The sequence below is a fragment of the Cnephaeus nilssonii genome (assembly GCF_951640355.1).
Source record: "Cnephaeus nilssonii genome assembly, chromosome: 20".
Lineage (NCBI taxonomy): Eukaryota > Metazoa > Chordata > Mammalia > Chiroptera > Vespertilionidae > Cnephaeus > Cnephaeus nilssonii.
The window spans coordinates 37769929-37791139 of record NC_137091.1 but is presented as its reverse complement, the minus strand read 5'-3'; the positions used below and the strand labels follow the sequence as shown (position 1 = coordinate 37791139).

Sequence of the window (21211 nt, the reverse complement as noted above, 5' to 3'; positions counted from 1 at the left end):
CGGGGAGAGGTCAATGGGGGGGGCGGTAAGGGTAAAGGAGACATATATAATATTTTCAACAATAAATCATTTAAATTTTAGGAGCAGGAGGGCGGGAGGGCAGATAGGCGGTTTGTGTCCGGGCTACAAAGTGTTTGGAGTCTCCTCGGACCTTGCAGCCTCTGTCTCTTTAATGTGAGAGGAAGCGATGCGGAGGGGTGGGAAATGGCAGAGCTGCAGATGTTACTAGAGGAGAAAATCCCTTCTGGCAAGAGGGCGCTGATAGAGAGTGACCAGAACCTGGCGCGGGTGACAGACTTCTGTGAGGACAACTACATAGAGGCTACAGACAAGAGAAAAGCTTTAGAAGAGACCAAAGCCCGCACAACCCAACCCCTAGCAAGTGCTGCTTACCAAATCAATGCACTGGCCAACAAGGTACTCCACTTGCTGGGCATCCAAGCCTCTCAGCTTCGGAGAATGGAGTCTTCCATCAATCATCTCTCACAGACGGTGGACATTCATAAAGAGAAAGTGGCTCGAAGAGAGATTGGCATTTTGACAACAAATAAGAATACATCAAGAACTCACAAAATAATAGCGACCTGCAAATATGGAGCCCCCTGCAAGGTCTATTCCAAAACCTTTGGAATATACAGTTCTGGATGATGTGGGCCATGGCGTCAAGTATGGAAATAACCAGCCTGCAAGAACTGGCACACTGTCCAGAACAAATCCTCCTACTCAGAAACCACCAAGTCCTCCCATGTCAGGCCGGGAAACGTTGGGACAGGATACGCCTTACAAAGCCCTGGCACCTGTTAAACCCCCAACAGTTCCTAAGGACTGCATGACCCGTCCTGCTAGGCTTGGAAGTCAGCAGAGCCCAGGCGGACAGCTTCTTCAAATCAGAGACCGAGGACACACAGTGGAAGTAATGGGGGAAGTGGAAGTCGGGAAAACAGGGGAAGCAGCAGTATTGGCATTCCCATGGCCGTGCCTACACCTTCACCACTCACTATTGGATCATTGCTGATAGTCCAACTCCACCACCACCACCTCCACCAGATGACATTCCCATGTTTGGTGACTCTCCACCTCCGCCACCACCACCTCCAGTGGACTATGAAGAAGAGGAGGCTGCAGTAGTTCAGTATAATGACCTGTATGCAGATGGGGATCCTGCTTCGGCCCCTAAGAATTACTAGTATATTGAGAAAGTTGTGGCAATATATGATTATACAAAAGACAAGGATGATGAGCTGTCATTTATGGAGGGTGCAATCATCTGTATTTATAAAAGGCTAACATCAAAGTGTCCCCTTGGGATTTCGACCGGGAGACCGGGAGTTCGATCCCTTCCTATAATGTGCTCTGACCACCAGGAGGCAGCGTGGAACAAAGGAAGGCCTAGGCTGGCAGCCGGAGGCCACGATTGGCTCTGATCGCTGGCCAGACCTAGGGACTCTACCCATGCATGAATTTTGTGCACCGGGCCTCTAGTTTATGTAATAAAGAAGAATGATGATGGCTGGTATGACGGAGTCTGCAATTGAGTGACTGGTCTGTTCCCTGGGAACTATGTTGAATCAATCATGCACTATACTGACTAAAATTTTTGGCTTTTAAAGTAGGCTCTTATTATTACTCAGTCATACTATTAATGGTTAACAAAATTGTCTTCAAATGTGCCCATATTTCCAGGACATGCTGTTTTCTTGGTATAATTGAATATCTACCCTGTAAGCATACATCTTTGAGGCAGTTTGTGTATTGCTAAACAGCAATTTATACAAGAGGTTGTCCATAAGCATTTATGCTTATATACTTACCTACACAATGTTAACTTCATGACCAGCTTAAATATTCTGGGGGTCTGGAGTACAATATTTAACAAATCCTGATTCAGATTGTACCATTAATGTTTCAATGCAGCACATTACTAATGCTATGTCAGAGTAATATTAAAATCAGAAACTTAAATGCTTGTGCTGGTCATACCATTTGTTTAGACCCTTTCATTCTTGAACTATAACTATTTGTTTAAAGCATGCATGCAAATTAATTTTTTAGGAAATATACTTTTTTAAAATCCAAAAATAATTAAATTTTAAAAAAAATATGAGAGCTAAAATGTTAAACTTGTGCAATATAATAAAAATCATTAATATTACATTGTAATAAGCATACATTGTATGAAAAACAAAGAAAAGGGGGAATTGTGAGAATGAACAAGTCATCTTTTATGTCAAAGAAGGGAGTTTAGGCAACAACCATATTGAAACCACAAAGGTCAACCCCTTCCTTTGGCCTTTAAATTAGCCAGTCACACAAGAATGTGAGCCTAAGCTCTGACCAATCATCAGTGAGGGACAGATGGCATGCCTCAGGGATAAAACCCTGAGCGGACCCCCCATAATGTGTGCATGCTCCCAGACTCTGTGCGTGCTCACCCTCCTGCAGGAGAAAAGATATTTGCCTGGCTGTGGGCGCCTGAGTATCCTTTGTGTTCTACCACCACCCCGAGTTTTGGGGCTCGCCTTCTTTCTAACAATTTCAAGGAGAAGATTTTCAAATGAGATGAAAATCAAAAGATCTGGATGTAGAGCTGTTTCTTTGGGGGATGTTTCTACTTCCAGGAACGCTACTGGGTTTTCACTATGGAGATCAGAGAAAATCCCCTTTTGGTTCCAACACAAGGAGGGAAACGTGATCGTGGTAAAATGTGCTCCAAACTCTCTGTGCTCCTTAACAAGGCCTACCCACAAGGGAAAATATTTACCTTTCTAATGGTTTCCTGCCTTTTCCTTAGTCTTTCTTTCTTTCTCTTCTTCTTTCTTTCCTTTTCTAAGGATAATTGAGGCATAACATTATATTAGTTTCAGGACAGGATTTTATCTAGTGTATATACTGTTGCATTCCCATGCCTTGCTTATTGTCTAGGCTTTAAAATGATTTTATGACCATTTGTTTAATGTCTTCTCTTCCTTGTTTTAAAATAAAAATGATGTAGCAATTCTCAGAAGTCAGCATTGATTTTTAGTACATGATAAATCTCAGGTAAATATTACTTCAGTATCTCTTTATGATTTTATGACCTAAAAAAGGAAGTAAATAGAAAAATACCTCAACTTGTGTTTCCCAGTAAATGTTTATTCAGCCTAAGGAAGTAAAAGTTCTGGTGAACACATGCTATGAATATCTTAGTAGTTCTTTTTTAAAAATATATATATTTCTTTATTGATTTCAGAGAGCAAGGGAGGAGGAGAGAGAAATAGAAACATCGAGGATGAGAGAGAATCATTGATCGATTGCCCCCTGCACACCCCCTACTGGGGTTTGAGCCCTCAAGCCAGGCATGTGCCCTTGGCCAGAATTGAACTTGGGACCCTTCAGTCCGCCGGCTGATGCTCTATCCACTGAGACAAGCAGCTAGGGCTATCTTAGTACTTCTTAATGTAAACTGTATTTAGCAGCTGTGCGAACCTTTGTTGTAATGCCAAGTCAAGAGGGAACGTTTTCAAAACACATTAAAAAATAATGTGTAATACACAAAGCTTTTGAACTAAATTATAAAATTATTATGCAAGAGAAAAATTAACAAAATGCATAGGTAGAGCAGTTTGCACAATTAAGAATTCTGTCAACTGTGCAAAAATGCTTACTCTCACTAGTGAAGACTGAATTACAAATAATAACAGTGATGATGATTGCCTCATTTTCTAGAGAAATTACTAATATATTATGTGAGGATTAGGGTAAACAAATACAATGGGCCTGGCTGGCATGGCTCAGTTGTTGAGCGTTACGGTTCAATTCCCTGTCAGGGCATATGTGCAGGTTGTGGATTCGATCCCCAGTGTGGGGCAATCCCCATTGTGGGGTGTACAGGAGGCAGCCAATCCATGATTCTCTCTCATCATTGATATTTCCATCCCTCCTCTCCCTCTCCCTTTCCCTCCGAAATCAATAAAAATATATTTTTTAAAGAAATACAATAGAATCACTATAGTCAAGCTGCTACATTACAAAAATAAAGAAAATGGTGTCATGAGAAAATGATTCTATTCTTGTTGTAATTAGCCTGGGAACATCATCTCTTGAACTTTCCAGTCCTGTATTAATATGTAGAAGTACAGCAAACCTCCAGACAACCATGTGATTGGTCCCTGAAGGACTAAGGAGAGAATGTTCAAGTATCCAGACCAACTAACAACCAGTCTTCAAAGCACTGCTCTTTTAAGAATTACCATCTCGGACCAATTAGTTGTATCCTCAACCTAGGATATGTTTTCATTGATTTTAGAGAGAGAGGAGGGAAGAAGGGAGGGAGGGAAGGAGGGTAGGAGGGAGAGAAGATGGGAGGAGAGAAGGTATGAGGAAGAATAGAAGGGAAGGAGGGAGGAGGGAGAGGAGGAGGGAGAGGAGGAGGGAGGGAGGGAGGGAAGGAGGGAGGGAAAAGAGACAGAGAAGAACATGGATGTGAGAGAAAAAGCATCGATCGGTTTCCTCCCATACACACCCTGACTGAGGATTGAACCTGCAGCCTAGGATGTGCCCTGACCTGGAATCAAACCCGCAACATGTTGGTGTACAGGAGGATGCTCCAAGTAACCGAGCCTCCTGGCCAGGGCAGGTCTGATTCTTTTCAAGAATGTACCTTTCACTATAAAAACTCATCTCTTTTTCTTCTTCAGAACACTCTGGGTATTGCCTAGTTATGTTTGTCATCTGTAAACCCTCTGATTCTTGAAGAAATGTTTATCACTTCTTTCTAGGCAAAGCCTCCTGACTATCTTTGAGTAGTTATTGGGTATTTCATATAAGGTGGGTGTGATAATTAGCACAGGCTTCTCAATTGGAATTTTTGAAGAATCAATCAAAATTTAAGTGATCATATAGCTCACCTCATTTGAGGCAATGAAAGTATGTGGAAAGATAGGAGAAAATGACTTTCTAAAAATCAAAAAATATATTAAATTTTTCAAAAGAATAATAGAAGAGAACTAAAATGTTAAACTTGTGCAACATAATAAAAATCATTATATATTACTTTGTAATAAGCATACATTGTATGAAAAAACAAAGAAAAGGGGGAATTGTGAGAATGAACAACTCATCTTTTATGTCAAAGAAGGGAGTTTAGGCAACAACCATGTTGAAACCACAAAGGTCAACCCCTTCCTTTGGCCTTTAAATTAGCCAGTCACACAAGAATGTGAGCCTAAGCTCTGACCAATCATCAGTGAGGGACAGATGGCATGCCTCAGGGATAAAATCTTGAGTGTACCCCCAGTAATGTGTGCATGCTCCCAGACCCTGTGCGTGCTCACCCTCCTGCAGGAGTAAAGATATTTGCCTGGCTGTGGGCGCCTGAGTATCCTTCGTGTTCTACCACCACCCCGGGTTTTGGGGCTCGCCTTCTTTCTAACAATTTCAAGGAGAAGATTTTCAAATGAGATGAAAATCAAAAGATCTGGATGTAGAGCTGTTTCTTTGGGGGATGTTTCTACTTCCAGGAACGCTACTGGGTTTTCACTATGGAGATCAGAGAAAATCCCCTTTTGGTTCCAACACAGGGAGGGAAACGTGATCGTGGTAAAATGTGCTCCAAGCTCTCTGTGCTCCTTAACAAGGCCTACCCACAAGGGAAAATATTTACCTTTCTAATGGTTTCCTGCCTTTTCCTTAGTCTTTCTTTCTTTTCTTCTTTCTTTCCTTTTCTAAGGATAATTGAGGCATAACATTATATTAGTTTCAGGACAGGATTTTATCTAGTGTATATACTGTTGCATTCCCATGCCTTGCTTATTGTCTAGGCTTTAAAATGATTTTATGACCATTTGTTTAATGTCTTCTCTTCCTTGTTTTAAAATAAAAATGATGTAGCAACTCTCAGAAGTCAGCATTGATTTTTAGTACATGATAAATCTCAGGTAAATATTACTTCAGTATCTCTTTATGATTTTATGACCTAAAGAAGCAAGTAAATAGAAAAATACCTCAACTTGTGTTTCCCAGTAAATGTTTATTCAGCCTAGGGAAGTAAAAGTTCTGGTGAACCCATGCTATGAATATCTTAGTAGTTCTTTTTAAAATATATATATATTTCTTTATTGATTTCAGAGAGCAAGGGAGGAGGAGAGAGAAATAGAAACATCAGGGATGAGAGAGAATCATGGATCGGCTGTCCCCTGCACACCCCCTACTGGGGTTCGAGCTGCAACCCAGGCATGTGCCCTTGGCCAGAATCGAACCTGGGACCCTTCAGTCCGCAGGCTGATGCTCTATCCACTGAGACAAGCCAGCTAGGGCTATCTTAGTTCTTCTTAATGTAAACTGTATTTAGCAGCTGTGCCAACCTTTGTTGTAATGCCAAGTCAAGAGGGAATGTTTTCAAACCACATTAAAAATAATGTGTAATACACAAAGCTTTTGAACTAAATTATAAAATTATTGTGCAAGAGAAAAATTAGCAAAATACATAGGTAGAGCAGTTTGCAGAATTAAGAATTCTGTCAACTGTGCAAAAATGCTTACTCTCACTAGTGAAGACTAAATTACAAATAATAACAGTGATGATGATTGCCTCATTTTCTAGAGAAATGACTAATATATTATGTGAGGATTAGGGTAAACAAATACAATGGGCCTGGCTGGCATAGCTCAGTGGTTGAGCGTCATGGTTCAATTACCTGTAGGGCATATGTCCAGGTTGTAGCTTCGATCCCCAGTGTGGGGTGTGCAGGGGGCAGCCAATCCATGATTCTCTCATCATTGATGTTTCCATCCCTCTTTCCCTCTCCCTTTCCCTCCGAAATCAATAAAAATATATTTTTAAAGAAATACAATGGCCGAAACCGGTTTGGCTCAATGGATAGAGCGTCGGTCTGCGGACTGAAAGGTCCCAGGTTCGATTCCGGTCAAGGGCATGTACATTGGCTGCGGGCACATCCCTGGTAGGGGGTGTGCAGGAGGCAGCTGGTCGATGATTCTCTCTCATCAATGTTTCTAGCTCTCTATCCCTCTCCCTTCCTCTCTGTAAAAAAAAAAAAAATCAATAAAATATAGAATATAAAAAAGAAATACAATGGAATCACTATAGTCAAGCTGCTGCATTACAAAAATAAAGAAAATGGTGTCATGAGAAAATGATTCTATTCTTGTTGTAATTAGCCTGGGAACATCATCTCTTAAACTTTCCAGTCCTGCATTAATATGTAGATGTACAGCAAACCTCCAGACAACCATGTGATTGGTCCCTAAAAGACTAAGGAGAGAATGTTCAAGTATCCAGACCAACTAACAACCAGTCTTCAAAGCACTGCTCTTTTAAGAATTACCATCTCGGACCAATCAGTTTTATCCTCAACCTAGGATATTTTTCATTGATTTTAGAGAGAGAGGAGGGAAGAAGGGAGGGAGGGAGGGAGGGAGGGAGGGAGGGAGGGAGGGAGGGAGGGAGGGAGGGAGGGAAAGAGGAAGGGAGGAAGGTAAAAGATACAGAGATGAACATGGATGTGAGAGAAAAAGCATCGATCGGTTTCCTCCCATACACACCCTGACTGAGGATTGAACCTGCAGCCTAGGATGTGCCCTGACCTGGAATCAAACCCGCAACATGTTGGTGTACAGGAGGATGCTCCAAGTAACCGAGCCTCCTGGCCAGGGCAGGTCTGATTCTTTTCAAGAATGTTCCTTTTGCTATAAAAACTCATCTCTTTTTCTTCTTCAGAACACTCTGGGTATTGCCTAGTTATGTTTGTCATCTGTAAACCCTCTGATTCTTGAATAAATGTTTATCACTTCTTCTAGGCAAAGCCTCCTGACTCTCTTTGAGTAGTTATTGGGTAATTTCATATAAGGTGGGTGTGATAATTAGCACAGGCTTCTCAAGTGGAATTTTTGAAGAATCAATCAAAATTTAAGTGATCATATAGCTCACCTCATTTGAGGCAAAGAAAGTATGTGGAAAGTTAGGAGAAAATTACGAAGTCAGGAAAATTTGTATTAAGACTTAGAGGACTATTTGCTGGATTTTAACTGAGGATGAGTAAAGAGAGAAATCACAAAAATGGCAGACGTCATGTCTTGAACATCTGACTGGAGGTAATTTACCTCCAGTGAAGAGAGGGGAACAAAAACATTTGGTGAAGAGATAAAGAATTGTTTCATACATTAATTTAAAATCTTAATCACATGCTGCAAATGCATTTTTTAAAAAATATGACCAGAAAAGAAGATGGCAGTGAAGTAGGTGAAAGTTACACTCACCTCCTCCCAGGTCCCAACTGGAATTATAATTAAACTATAGAACAATTAACCTCAATAACCAACGAAGACTCGTCTTATGGGCAAGGATTTACAGAAGAAGCCACATCAACACTGGTAGGAAGTGGGGAGACTCGAATAGGGCTGGCCCTACACTCACATGCAACAGCAGAAAACCTGGGTGGATATCTCAGTGGCATAGTTTTCCTCTGAAAACGTGGAGTGTCAACCCCACTCTGGGCCCTTCATTGCAAAAAGGCACCCAAATACCATCTGGCTGTGAAAATCAGCAGGGGTTCTATATGCCAGGAAGAGTCTGCTAGAAACTCAGGTGCCCTCTTAAAGAGCCAGCACACAAAATCTCATTCGCAGCCATTCACCCTAGGCTTCAGCAGAGTCTTTCAAGGGTAGTCGGGGTTGTGTGGCTCTGGGGAGAAAGCTGAAGGAACAGCCACCGGGGTCCCTGTGCTGAGCCACTTCCCTGCACCACCCACAGACACCACCGAGCACTCCCCTTCGAGCTACATCAGACAAGAAGCTGCACTACCCCACACTCCCTGGGGAGCTCACACTCTGCTGAGGAGGCTGTTGCCTGGGCCGGCAAAGTAGACTTTCTGGAAGGGATCTTCAGAGCAAACTCAGAGAGAGTCAGAGATTGAGTTGTATGTCTCTGAGGCAAAGTCCATTTCCACTCCCTCACACCACTTAACAGAGCAACAGAGCCCTGCTTTCCACAGGCCACAGCTGCAGCCCAGCTGGCTAAAGCAGCAACACCCTGCCTCCTGCAGGCCAAAACGGTGGCCCCCCCAGGCCAGAGCAGCCATGGCCTACCCTGGAGAGCTAGAGCAGAGGGCCTGGGCCCCAACATGCCAGAGCAGTGGAGCCTTGCCCCCTCAATGGAAGAACCACTAGCTCCATCTCGCTCACTGCCAGCGACCTAGCCCTGCTTAGCTGGCACTCTGCAGCATTGTCAGCAGGCTGCGGCCAGCCTGGTCCCGTGGTGCAGAAAAATCTCCAGAATGTCCAGGCCGACTCTGAGGAAAACGGAGTTATCTGGCTCTTGGGAGTTCTCCTTTATTTCTCACGTGCCCAAAGGGCACTAGCATTCCTGTGCAGAGCCATCCCTTCTCAGGGCCAAATCTTGGCCTGTTTGGGCCTGATGAACTCTGCTGGCCTCACCCTGACACCTCCCTGATAGCCTGCCCAACCATAAAGATCTGCACACGGCGAGTGGTGGCTGACCGGGGTATACCATGAGTTTGTTGCTGAGTCACCTCAGCGCCGACTCTGGCACTGAGTGTAAATCTGGATCAATCTGATGATCACCGCTTGCCCCATGTTGTGAATCACTGGGAACCTATCTCACAGAACTAGCATATCACCAGAGGCTCATTCAGCGACTGAACCTAACAGGCAGCTTTTAGGCGGAGGTGGGTCTCAAGAAGGCTTGGGTCTTTTTCTGACCTGCCCCTGGGCTTGGTGTGGGTGGAAACTGGCCTTGGTACACAACTTGGCCTCTCTGACACATACCCAGGCCCCGCAGAGGTAGCCGCAAAAACTGTGGATTGCCTTGTAGATCCAAATAGCTAGCACAGAGCTAGTTACAGGCAGTGCCTAATATTAACCTGCACTGGAATCCCTCCCACATGGCCCCAGACCCATTACAGCCAGTGGCAGGATTCCGACAACGTCAGAGCATGCCCCAATTAGCTCCACAAGCGGCACACACAGAGAGGTCTCAGCAGACACCAGACCCTGTAAGGCTAATTCAGCTTTGTGGGGTCGAGCCCTGCACAGAAACTCCTACAATGCAGTCGAAGTCTGTCCTCTTAGCCAGACAGGCAACACCCTGACAGGCCAATAGCAATCAAAACTCAACTACAAGCCTGGCCTGTGTGGCTCAGTTGGCCGAGGGTTGTCCCATGCACCTGAAGGTGGCTAGTTTGATTCCCGATCATGACCCATGACTGGGTTGTGGGCTCAGTCCCCTGTGGGGGTCTGTAGGAAACAGCCAATCGATGGTTTTTTTTTCTCTTCCTCTCCTTCTCTCTCTAAAAAATCAACTTTAAAAGAACATTTTTAAAGGCTCAACTAGCCCTGGCCAGTGGTTTTCAATGGTTAGAGCATGGGTCCACATACCAAAGGGTTGTTGGTTTGATTCCCGGTCAAAGGCACATACCTGGGTTGCAGGTTTGCTCTTGGCCCCTGGTTGGGGTGCATGCAGGAGGCAATCAGTCAATGTGTCTTTCTCACATCTCTCTCTCTCTCTCTCTCTCTAGTTCTCTCTCACCCCCTCCCTCCCTTCCACTCTCTTTGAAAAAGCAATGAAAAAAATATATCCTCAAGTGAGGAATAAGAAAAACAAAACAAACAAAAAGTCAATACAATAAGAGGGTTCACATAACCCACCCAAAGGACATTCTTGGAGCACATAGTTCAGGTGACCAGGCAGTCTGTGCCACTGAGCCCCACAAGACACCTACTAAATAGGCCACCATACTAAGTCTGGAAAGCATAGCAGCTCTTCCTAATCACAGAAACAAATACATGCTCTAAATGAGTGAACGAGAGACATCCTCAAAGGAAAAGAAACACTAAATGAAATAGAGGCAAGCAAGCTACCAAATACATAGTTCAAAGCAATGGTTACAGGGATGCTCAAGAAAATTAGTGAGAACTTCAACAGCATGAAAACGGACATAGGAAACATCCTATATAATAAAGAGGTAATATGCAAATTGGCCATCACTCCAACACACAAGATGGCCGCCCTCATGTGGTCAAAGATGGCCACCCCCATGTGGATACAAGATGGCCGCCATAAGATGGCAGGCAGGGGAGGGTAGTTGTGGGTGATCAGGCCTGCAGAAGAGGGCCGTTGGGAGGACCAGGCCTGAAAGGGAGGGCAGTTGGGGGTGACCAGGCAGGCTAGGGAGGGCAGTTAGGCGTCAATCAGGCTGGAAGGGGAGTGGTTAGGGAGTGTTCAGGTTGGCAGGCAGAAGCAGTTAGGGGCAATCAGGCAGGCAGGCAGGCAAGCAGTTGGGAACCAGCAGTCCTGGATTGTGAGAGGGATGTCCAACTGCATGATCAGGCCTAAACGGGCAGTTGGACATCCCCCAAGGGGTCCCAGATTGGAGAGGGTGCAGGCTGGGCTGAGGGACACACACACCCCATGCATGAATTTCGTGCAACGGGCCTCTAGTCTATATATATAAAACCCCAAGTGACCATTCAACCATTTGACCAGTAGCTCTCATGCGCACTGAACACCAGGGAGCAGACGCTCACCTGCAGGAGCTGCCCCCTGGTGGTCATGTGCTCCCACAGAGGGAGCAATGCTCAGCTGACCAGTGAGCACCAGATGCCGGGCTCACGGCTGGCGAGCGCAGCTGTGGCAGTGCGATCCTCTCCCGCAGACACTCCCCTGCACGCCCTTCCCCATCTGGACCAGGACCAGGATGGGACCGGCATTAGGACTGACTGGGCATGAGCCCATGGCCACTTCTCAGTCATGGGCACTCCGTTATCACTCTAGGATGGCACGCGGAGACCGCAGCAGAGCGCAGCGAGCCTGCATAGCTGCGGCGGCAGGTGCAGCGGGGCCAGGATGAGTGTGCAGGATGAGTGGGAGTGGTGCGCAGCCCGCCCAGGCTCGGGCTCCTCCCTGGCCACCTGCTGCTTCATGCACTACTACATCCCTCAGGGGATGTCTGACTGCTGGTTTCGGCCCGATGCCCACAGGCCAGGCCGAGGGACCCCACGGGTGCACGAATCTGTGCACCCAGCTTCTAGTAAAAAGTAATCAGACAGGGCCCTGGCCCGATATGGCTCAGTTGGTTGAGCTTTGTCCTGTGTACCAAAAGGTCCCCACTGTGCAAGCAGGATTGACAACGGGTCAGTGGGTTAGAATAATTTGTTGCAGGATTGATATTATGATGTGGAGCATAGTAATAGCCTTCACAAGATGTATTAAGCAGGTTTGGGAAAATACTCATCTGAGTGTGACTTAATTTTAACTGGCCCTGCAGAATGAATAAGCCCAGCTCCCACTTCATTTCCTTCGGTGAAACATAAAGGGGGAAAAGGTCCAGAGACAAGAAGGTTTCACTGAATTTTTTGTGTATTAAAAGTCAAGGCACCAATAGATTTTGAATGGGGAACCTTAGTTCCACTTCTGAGGGTTCTTCAAGAAATAGTCCATCTCAAAGCACATACAAAATTTCAGAGGAGACCCACTCAACAATTTAATGATAGAGAAGCACTAAATAAACTGACATGAACCCAAACAACACTCACAGGGAGAAGTGAGCAGTGCATGACTGCTTGCATAGAATTTTCTTTCCGCGTCAACAATCTGGAAAAGTCCCTTAGAACTTGGTTCTATCAAGCCCTGTTTTTCTCAAGAATTTAACTTGGCTCTTTTCCCACTGGAACCATGGAGGGTGCAGAAGAGACGAAGAAGAAGGTTTCTGCTGTGCCATATACCCTTAATAAAAGGAAGTTCACAGAGCTGAAGACCAAGCACCTGAGAAAGATGTTTACCCAAAAGATGCTTCAAAGGGCAAGGAGGAAACTTATCTATGAAAGCTAAGCACTATTATGAGGAATAAAGGAAGATGTACAGAACTGAGATTCAAATGACTGGGATGGTAAGAAAAGCTGGCAATTTCTATGTGCCTGCAAAACCCAAATTGACATTTGTCATCAGGATGGGAGGTATCAATGGTGTGAGCGTGTGGGGCCCTGTCTAGAATCCGCCAGTTGCTCAAGGCCAATTAGAGTCTGAAGGCCCTATTCAGAGTATGCCAGATGTTCAAGGCCACTCTGAGCATGGGAATCTTAATCAGGGTGTTCAAGGCTAAGATGCTATACACAGGTGCAAGGACGCAGTAATCTATGCACTGAGCAAGCGTGCCCTTCTATAACCCAAATGATTGATGTCACTATTTGGAAGGAAGCCTCTTTTGCCTCAGTAGTATAAAGTTGTTACTGACCAGCCAGCACAGCTGCTTAGAGAGGCTGTAGCTCTAAGGATGGCTCTTGTATAGCTTCTATGATGGAGGCTACGATGTAGGAAAGATGTATTGTTGCCTAGCCGGTGTGCAGCTACCTGCTGTATGGGACTTTGCTTTGAAGAACTATTTTCTCTGGTTGCTCCTTGTTAGCAATGGCTACTTGGCCACTGGCTCCTACAATAGTCTCTCATACGCCTACAACTTCTCATGGCTTCTCCGTCTACCACCCCGCGTCCAAGAAGGTCCAGGCCCTGGCAGAGGGGCTCGGTCCGGACAGTTGGCACAGTGGAGCAGGATGGAGAAACTGAGTTCCTGACAGAGCGCAAAGGTCCAAAAGGTGCTGCAGCTCCTTTGCCTTCACCAGATCTTCAATGGCACCTTTGTTAACCTCAACAAGTCTTTGTGGGGTTGTTTGTTTGTTTGTTTGTTTGTTTTTGTTTGTTGGTTTGTTGTTGTTTAACAAGTCTTTGATTAACATGCTGAGGACTGTGGAACCATATTGGATGGGGTACCCAAACCTGAAGTCAGTAAAGGAATTCATCTACAAGGGTGGTTATGGCAAAATCAACAAAACCCGAATTTCCTTGACAGATAACATACTGATTGCTGGATCTCTCGATAAATATAGCATCATCTGCATGGAGGATCTATAATATCTATAGTGTTGGAAAATGCTACACAGAAGCAAACAACTTCCTGTGGCCCTTCGAACTGTCTTCTCTAAGAAGGAGAATGAAGGAACAAGCCACCCATTTTGCAGAAGGTGGAGATGCTGGTAACAGGGAAGACCAGACCACCAGGCTTATCAGAAGGATGAACGAAGGTATTGTAATCTGGTCAGTTATTTACGAAGGTTATTGTTGTAATCTGGTCAGGTAATAAACAGTGGCTGCTTTAAAATTGGAAAGAATAATAATTTGACTTGCCTGCCCTCTAGGGGTCAACTTCTCTTTGCCTGGTGGTCCTTAATGGCCTGTGGATTCTGGACAACCATTTCCAAGATCCGCTGAATACTAAACTTTGTTTAGCGGTTTATTTAAAAATTTATCTCTCCGAGGTCTGTTCATAGTAGTGACTTAGGGGAAAGGACAGCAAGGAAAATATTAAACTTGGACAGCAGGAGAACACTACCAAAAATTTCAGCCAGAACCGCCATCTTCCTGTAATTCGCCAAAATGACTAGCACAAAGGGAAAGAGGAGAGGCACCCGCTCTATGTTCTCCAGGCCTTTTAGAAAGCATGGAGCTGTTCCTTTGGCCACATACATGCGAATCTACAAGAAGGTGATATTGTGGACATCAAGGGAATGGGCCCTGTTCAAAAGGAAGGCCCCACAAATGTTACCATGGCAAAACTGGAAGAGTCTACAATGTCACCCAGCATGCAGTGCGCATTGTGAACAATTGCCCGGGCCAATGTGGTTCAGTTGGCTGGGCAATGTCCCATGGTTGCTGGTTTGATTCCCAGCCAGGGCATACCTCCCCCTCCCCCCCCCAAATTGGGGGATCAACCCCCCAGTAGGGGGCATGCAGGAGGCAGCCAGTCGCTCTCACATCAATATCAATGTCTCTCTCTCCCTTCCTCTCTCTCGAAAACTCAATTTTAAAAGTAAATAAAGATTTATTTATTTTTTAATGTGGCTCTCTTGGGTCCTCGTTTCCAAGATGACCAAGAAAAGAAGGAATAACGGTCGTGCCAAAAAAGGCCGAGGCCACGTGCAGCCTATTTGTTGCACCAGCTGCGCCCGGTGCGTGCCCAAGGACAAGGCCTTTAAGAAGTTTGTCATTCGAGACATAGTAGAGGCCGCAGCCGTTAGGGACATCTCCGAAGCGAGTGTCTTCGATGCCTGTGTGCTTCCCAAGCCGTATGTGAAGCTGCATTCCTGTGTGAGCTGTGCCACTCACAGCCCGGAAGGACCGAACACCCCCTCCCTGATTTAGACCTGCGGGTGCTGCCCCACGACCTCCACCAAAGCCCCTGTGAGGAGCCAAGTCTTTAAGGAGTGAAGAAAAGTTCTCTGGGGGGGAAAACGAAAATTTTTCTTCAAAAAAAAAAGTGAACTATTTGCAGAAGAAATACACAAAGCATCAAATATAGGATGAGTAGCCCCACCAGTGGGCTCAGTGGTTGAGCGTCGACCTATGAACCAAGAGGTCATGGTTCAATTCCCGGTCAGGGCACATGCCCGGGTTGCAGGCTTGATCCCCGCTGTGGGGCGTGCAGGAGGCAGCCGATCAATGATTCTCTCTCATCATTGATGTTTCTATCTCTTTCTCCCTCTCTCTTCCTCTCTGAAATCAATAAAAAAATATATTTTTTTAAATATATATAGGATGAGTAATCAAAGAAATGCAAATGAAAACAAGGAGATGTCCTTCACACCTAGTACGCTGGCAAAATGCAGGAAGCTGGTGGTGGGGACGTGGGAACTCAGAAACCCCATGCATTGTGAGTGGAAGTCAGCCTGGAACAGCCATTCTGACTGTCCTGTCCAGCCCTCAAAAGTAGTGGACTACCCCTGCTCAGAGAAACACAGGGGGGTGTTTAAACACAGTGCTTACATAATAAATTGTTAGCCATGGGAAAAAATGGGAGTCCCTAGAAGCTCCTGGAGTTTTCCCATTGCCTTGAACGGGGTGCCCAGGATGGAGATGAAGATTTGCCCAGACTGGGGAAGCTACCAACCAGATGCCCAGGCAGGCCTGGTCCTTTGGAGCTTCCTGTACTTAACCTCTACTGTCCCCTGACCCCACATACAGTTTCCTGACCCCGGGCCCTAGCCCACAGAGTGCCCTCTGCATACGTAACATTTCTGTGGCAAATTCTATCCAGCATTTACCTAGCAAATGCACTTAGCCAGACCCTGTTCTGAGCCCTGTGATAAGGACTGAGGATGAAGCGGTTCCTGCCCACAGGGAGCACAGTGGCCAGGGCAGAGCCGCCTGTCGCAGCCAAGGGGTAGGGAATGGGGTCCAAGCCCACAGGACATCAGGGAAGGGAAAGGTCAGTAACTAGGGTCGGGAAGCTTCCTGGTATAGAATACAAGAGGGTTGGGCTGTGAACTATGGGTAGGAGTTCATGAACCCACAAAGGCCAGGGGTGTCTGGAAGGACAGTGAGGGAAAGGGGTTCCTGGTATCCTGGGTTTCTGCAGCAAACCTGGGGAGCCACAGGTCTGGCCTCATACTCCCCCTGCCCTTCCCTCCCCCACTGGGCTGACGGTTGGAGATGCTGTGAGCACTGCAGCAGGCAACTTCCACAGACCTCGGGACGGGACGGAGTGCAGTGACGGAAGACGCAGTAAGAACAGAACACTGGGGGACAGGGAGACAGACTCTGTATTTCCCCCTTCTCCCCACCTGACCCCACCCCAGCCCCAGCCACCATCAAAAAAGGACCTGACCCCAAGGGCAACATTTCAGCCCTTCTCGTCATCCTGCTGAGGTTCCTAAGATGGGGAGAGAAGAGAGAAAAAAAAAATTTTAATAACAATAATGATGACAACAACTCCATAAGCGTTTCTATCAGGCTTACTGGGTGTCAGGCACCATTCTAATACTTTCCATGGATTACAATACCCACTCGTGTCTCCTTGCCGTTTTCCAGACACATGCCCATCACAGGGCCTTTGCACATGCTGCTCTCTCTGCCTGGAATACTTTCTACCCACCTGGTTTGATCCCTTCTTTCAAGTGTTGGCACATCACCTTCCCACTGAGGTCTCCCCTGACTGCTCAGTTTATTTTTTTATTTTTTTTAATATATTTTATTGATTTTTTTACAGAGAGGAAGGGAGAGGGATAGAGAGTTAGAAACATCGATGAGAGAGGGAAACATCGGTCAGCTGCCTCCTGCACACACCCCACTGGGGATGTGCCCACAACCAAGGTACGTGCCCTTGACCGGAATCGAACCTGGGACCTTTCAGCCCGCAGGCCGACGCTCTATCCACTGAGCCACACCGGTTTCAGCCTGACTGCTCAGTTTAGAGGTGAAAAACCTTCCAGCACTCCCCATGCCCCTTTCCTGCCTTATTTTTCTTTTCCTGCCACTTATCTCCTTCTGAAATGCCTGCATCGGCCTGTGTTGCTCATTGTCTGTCTGCCCCAGGAGAATGTCAGCGCCACTAAGGCAGGGGTTTGTATCTGTTTGGTTTGTACTGTTTCATCCCTAAGGCCTAGAATCAAGCACTTAGTAGGCACTCAGCAAACATTTGTAAAAAATATGAAATCCAATGAGGTAAAAGCTATCATACATAGCTTTCCTGTTTACAGACAAGGAAACTGAAGCACAGAGAGGTTAGGGTATTTGCCCCAGTCAGTAAATAACAGAGCTGGGATGCAAAGCCAAGCAGCACAAGAACAGGCATATAGACCAACGGAACAGAACAGAGACCCCAGAAATCGACTCAAGCCATTACATTCAATCAATACTTGACAAAGGAGGCGAGAGCATACAATGGAGTCAAGACAGTCTATTCAACAAATAGTGCTGGTAAAATTGGACAGGTACATGCAAAAAAATAAAACTAGACCACCAACTTACACCATACACAAGAATAAACTTAAAATGGATAAAAATGCTTAAATGTAAGTCATGAAACCATAAAAATCCTAGAAGACATAAAGCAGTAAAATATCAGACATCTCTGTAGCAATATATATTTTTTAAAATAATTCTTTATTGTTGAAAGTATTACATATGTCCCCTTTACCCACCCCCCCATTGACCTCCTCCAGCCCGCCACCACCCTCCTCCCTAGGCCTTCACCACCTTATTGTCTGGGTCCATGGGTTATGCATATATGTATACGCGTTCTTTGGTAGATTACCTCGAACCGACCCACCCTTCCCCACCTTCCCCCCGAGATTCCGCACTCTGAGCTATGTCTTGTAGCAATATTTTTGATGATGTATCTCCTAGGGCAAGGGAAACAAAGGAGAGAAAAAAACATATGGGGGTACATTAAACCAAAAAGCTTCTGCACAGCAAAAGAATCCATCAACAGCCCTAGCCGGTTTGGCTCAGTGGATAGAGCATAGGCCTGCGGACCAAAGTGTCCCAGGTTCAATTCCGGTCAAGGGCACGTACCTTGATTGAAGGCTTCTCCCTGACCCTGGCCCTGGTCAGGGCTCGTGCAGGAGACAACCAATCAATGTGTTTCTTTCACATCGATGTTTCTGTCTGTGTTTCCCTCTCTCTTCCACTTCCCCTAAAAATTCAATGGAAAAATGTCATCAGGTGAGGATTTAAAAAAAAACAAATAATCCATCAACAAAATGAAAAGGGGCCGAAACCGGTTTGGCTCAGTGGATAGAGCGTCGGCCTGCGGACTCAAGGGTCCCAGGTTCGATTCCGGTCAAGGGCATGTACCTTGGTTGCGGGCACATCCCCAGTGGGGGGTGTGCAGGAGGCAGCTGATCGATGTTTCTCTCTCATCGATGTTTCTCTCTCATCGATGTTTCTGACTCTCTATCCCTCTCTCTTCCTCTCTGTAAAAAAAAAAAAAAAAAATCAATAAAATATATTTAAAAAAAAAATGAAAAGGGAACCCACTGTGTGGAAGGACATATTTACTAATGATACATCTGATAAGGGCTTAATTTCCAAAATATAATAAAGAACTTACACAATTCAAAACCAGGAAGACAAACAATCCAATTGAAAAAAAGGGCAAAGGGCCTGGTCGGCGTGGTTCAGTGGTTGAACATCGACCTATGAACCAGGAGGTCACGGTTCGATTCCCAGTCAGGGCACATGCCCGGGTTGTAGGCTCCATCCCCCGTGTGGGGCATGCAAGAGACAGCCTATCAGTGATTCTCTCTCATCATTGATATTTCTCTCTCTCTCTCTCCCTTTCCCTTCTTCTCTGAATAAATAAAAATATATTTTTTTAAAAAAAGAAAAATGGGCAAAAGACCTGAAAAGACACTTCTCCAAAGTGGACATACAGATGGCCAACAGACATATGAAAAGAATGCTCAGCGTCACTAATCACCAGAGACATGCAAATTAAAACCACAATGAGATATCACCTCACATCTGCCAGAATGGCTACTATCAATAAATCAACGAACAACACGTGATGGCGAGGATGTGGAGAAAAGAAAACCCTAGTGCACTGTTGGTGGGAATGCAGACTGGTGCAATCACTGTATGAAGTTTCCTCAAAAAATTAAAAATGGAAATGTCTTTTGATCCACCAATCCCACTTCTGGGAATATATCCTAAGAATCCCGAAACACCAGGATGAAAGATGAAGAGAATAGCCAAAGAACATATATACATAGCCTATGAATGCAGACAATAATGTGGTTGGCTAGACCACCTTATTGTCTGGGTGGAGGAAGGCAAAGTGAGGGAAATAAGGGGTATCTATAATAATGTCAACAATTTAAAAAAAGAAAGATATTCCAGGCCTCATGTTATTTTGCCTCCTACAGAAGGTTCCCATTGGCCTGGACTAGGTCATATGTCCATCCCTGAACCAATCACTGAAGCCCAAGGGAATGTAGTGCTCTAATTGGCCAGTCTTGAGTCATGTGCCATTATTGGAGATGGAGGTGGAGTTTGTTCCCCTGGTTGGGGCACATGCAGGAGGCAACAAATCAATGGGTTTCTCTCACATCAATGTTTCTCTCACATCAATGTTTCTCTCAGTTTTTCCCTGCTCTCTTCCACTCTCCCTAAAAATCAATGGAAAAATATTCTGATTTTGTTTATTTGGATCCTCTTTCTTTATTTCTTGATTCTGGTTAAAGCTTCTTCAATTTTGTTTAACCTTTCAAAGAACCAGCTCTTGGTTTCATTTCTCTTTTGTTTTGTTTTTTGTGGTTTTTTTTTAGTCTCTATATCATTTATTTCTGCTCTGATCCTTATTATTTCCTTCCTTCTATTTACTCTGGGCTTTTCCTATTGTTCTTTCTCTAATTCTTTTAGGGGTAGGGTTATATTGTTTACTTCAGCTTTTTCTTGCTTCTTGAGGTAGGCCTGGAATGCTATGAATTTCCCTCTCTGGACTGCTTTCACTGTGTCCCATAGATTTGGGTTTGTTGTGTGTTCATTTTCATTTGTTTCCATGTAATTTTTAATTTATTCCTTGATCTCATTGGTAACCTATTCATTGCTTAATAACATGCTACTTAGTCTCCATGTGTTTGAATGTTTTTGAGTTTTTTATTATGATTGATTTCTAGTTTCCTGCCATTGTGATCTGAGAAGATGCTTGATATGATTTTAATCTTCTTGAATTTGTTTACACTTATTCTGTGTCCTAACATGTGGTCTACCTTTGAGAATGTTCCTTGTGTACTTGAGAAGAATGTATATTTTGGTGCTTTGAGATGACATGTCCTGTAAACATCAATTCAATCCATTTGATCTAGTGTGTCATCTAAGGTTACTGTTTCCTTGTTGATTTTTTGTCTAGAAGATCTATCCATTGATGACAGTGCAATCTCCCACTTAAAGTCCACCAAGAGTTTTTTTTATATATACACTAGAGGCCTGGTGATTTGTGCACCGATAGGGTCCTTCAGCCTGGCCCATGCCCTCTCACAATCTGGGAACCCTTGGGGGATATTGGATAGCTGGTTTCAGCCCCATCCCCACAGGCCCGATCCAGACAGGAGGGAGCCAGATCATGTGCGTTGAGCATCTGTTCTCTGGTGGTCGGTGTGCATCATAGCGACCAGTCATTAGGTCGTTCGGTTGCTTAGGCTTTTATATATATAGATATAGATGCTCCTACGTGGGGTGCATATAACTTTATAAGGGTTATATATTCTTATTAAATCGATCCCTTTAGTATTATGTAGTTACCTTCTTTGTCTCCTTTATGAACTTTGTTTTGAAGTCTGTTTTTTCCAAAATAAGTATTGCTACCCCACTTTTCTTTCATTTCCATTTGCATGGAATATTTTTTTCCTTCACTTTCATCCTGTGTTA

General features: G+C 44.9%; 3 pseudogenes across 3 annotated transcripts; all 3 read left to right on the top strand.

Annotated features, from left to right (window-relative positions):
* The first annotated feature begins 204 nt into the window (after positions 1 to 204).
* Positions 205 to 1592, top strand: LOC307116011 (abl interactor 1-like; annotated as a pseudogene). The gene is made up of 2 exons: positions 205 to 1269; positions 1483 to 1592. The product of its transcript is annotated as an abl interactor 1-like (transcript).
* Positions 1593 to 12676: 11084 nt separating this feature from the next.
* LOC307092512 (large ribosomal subunit protein uL30-like) lies at positions 12677 to 14234 on the top strand (annotated as a pseudogene). Its single transcript has 4 exons — positions 12677 to 12980; positions 13585 to 13667; positions 13723 to 14088; positions 14203 to 14234. The product of its transcript is annotated as a large ribosomal subunit protein uL30-like (transcript).
* A 695-nt stretch (positions 14235 to 14929) lies between these two features.
* Positions 14930 to 15248, top strand: LOC307092511 (small ribosomal subunit protein eS26-like; annotated as a pseudogene). Its single transcript has one exon. The product of its transcript is annotated as a small ribosomal subunit protein eS26-like (transcript).
* The last annotated feature ends 5963 nt before the right edge of the window (positions 15249 to 21211 follow it).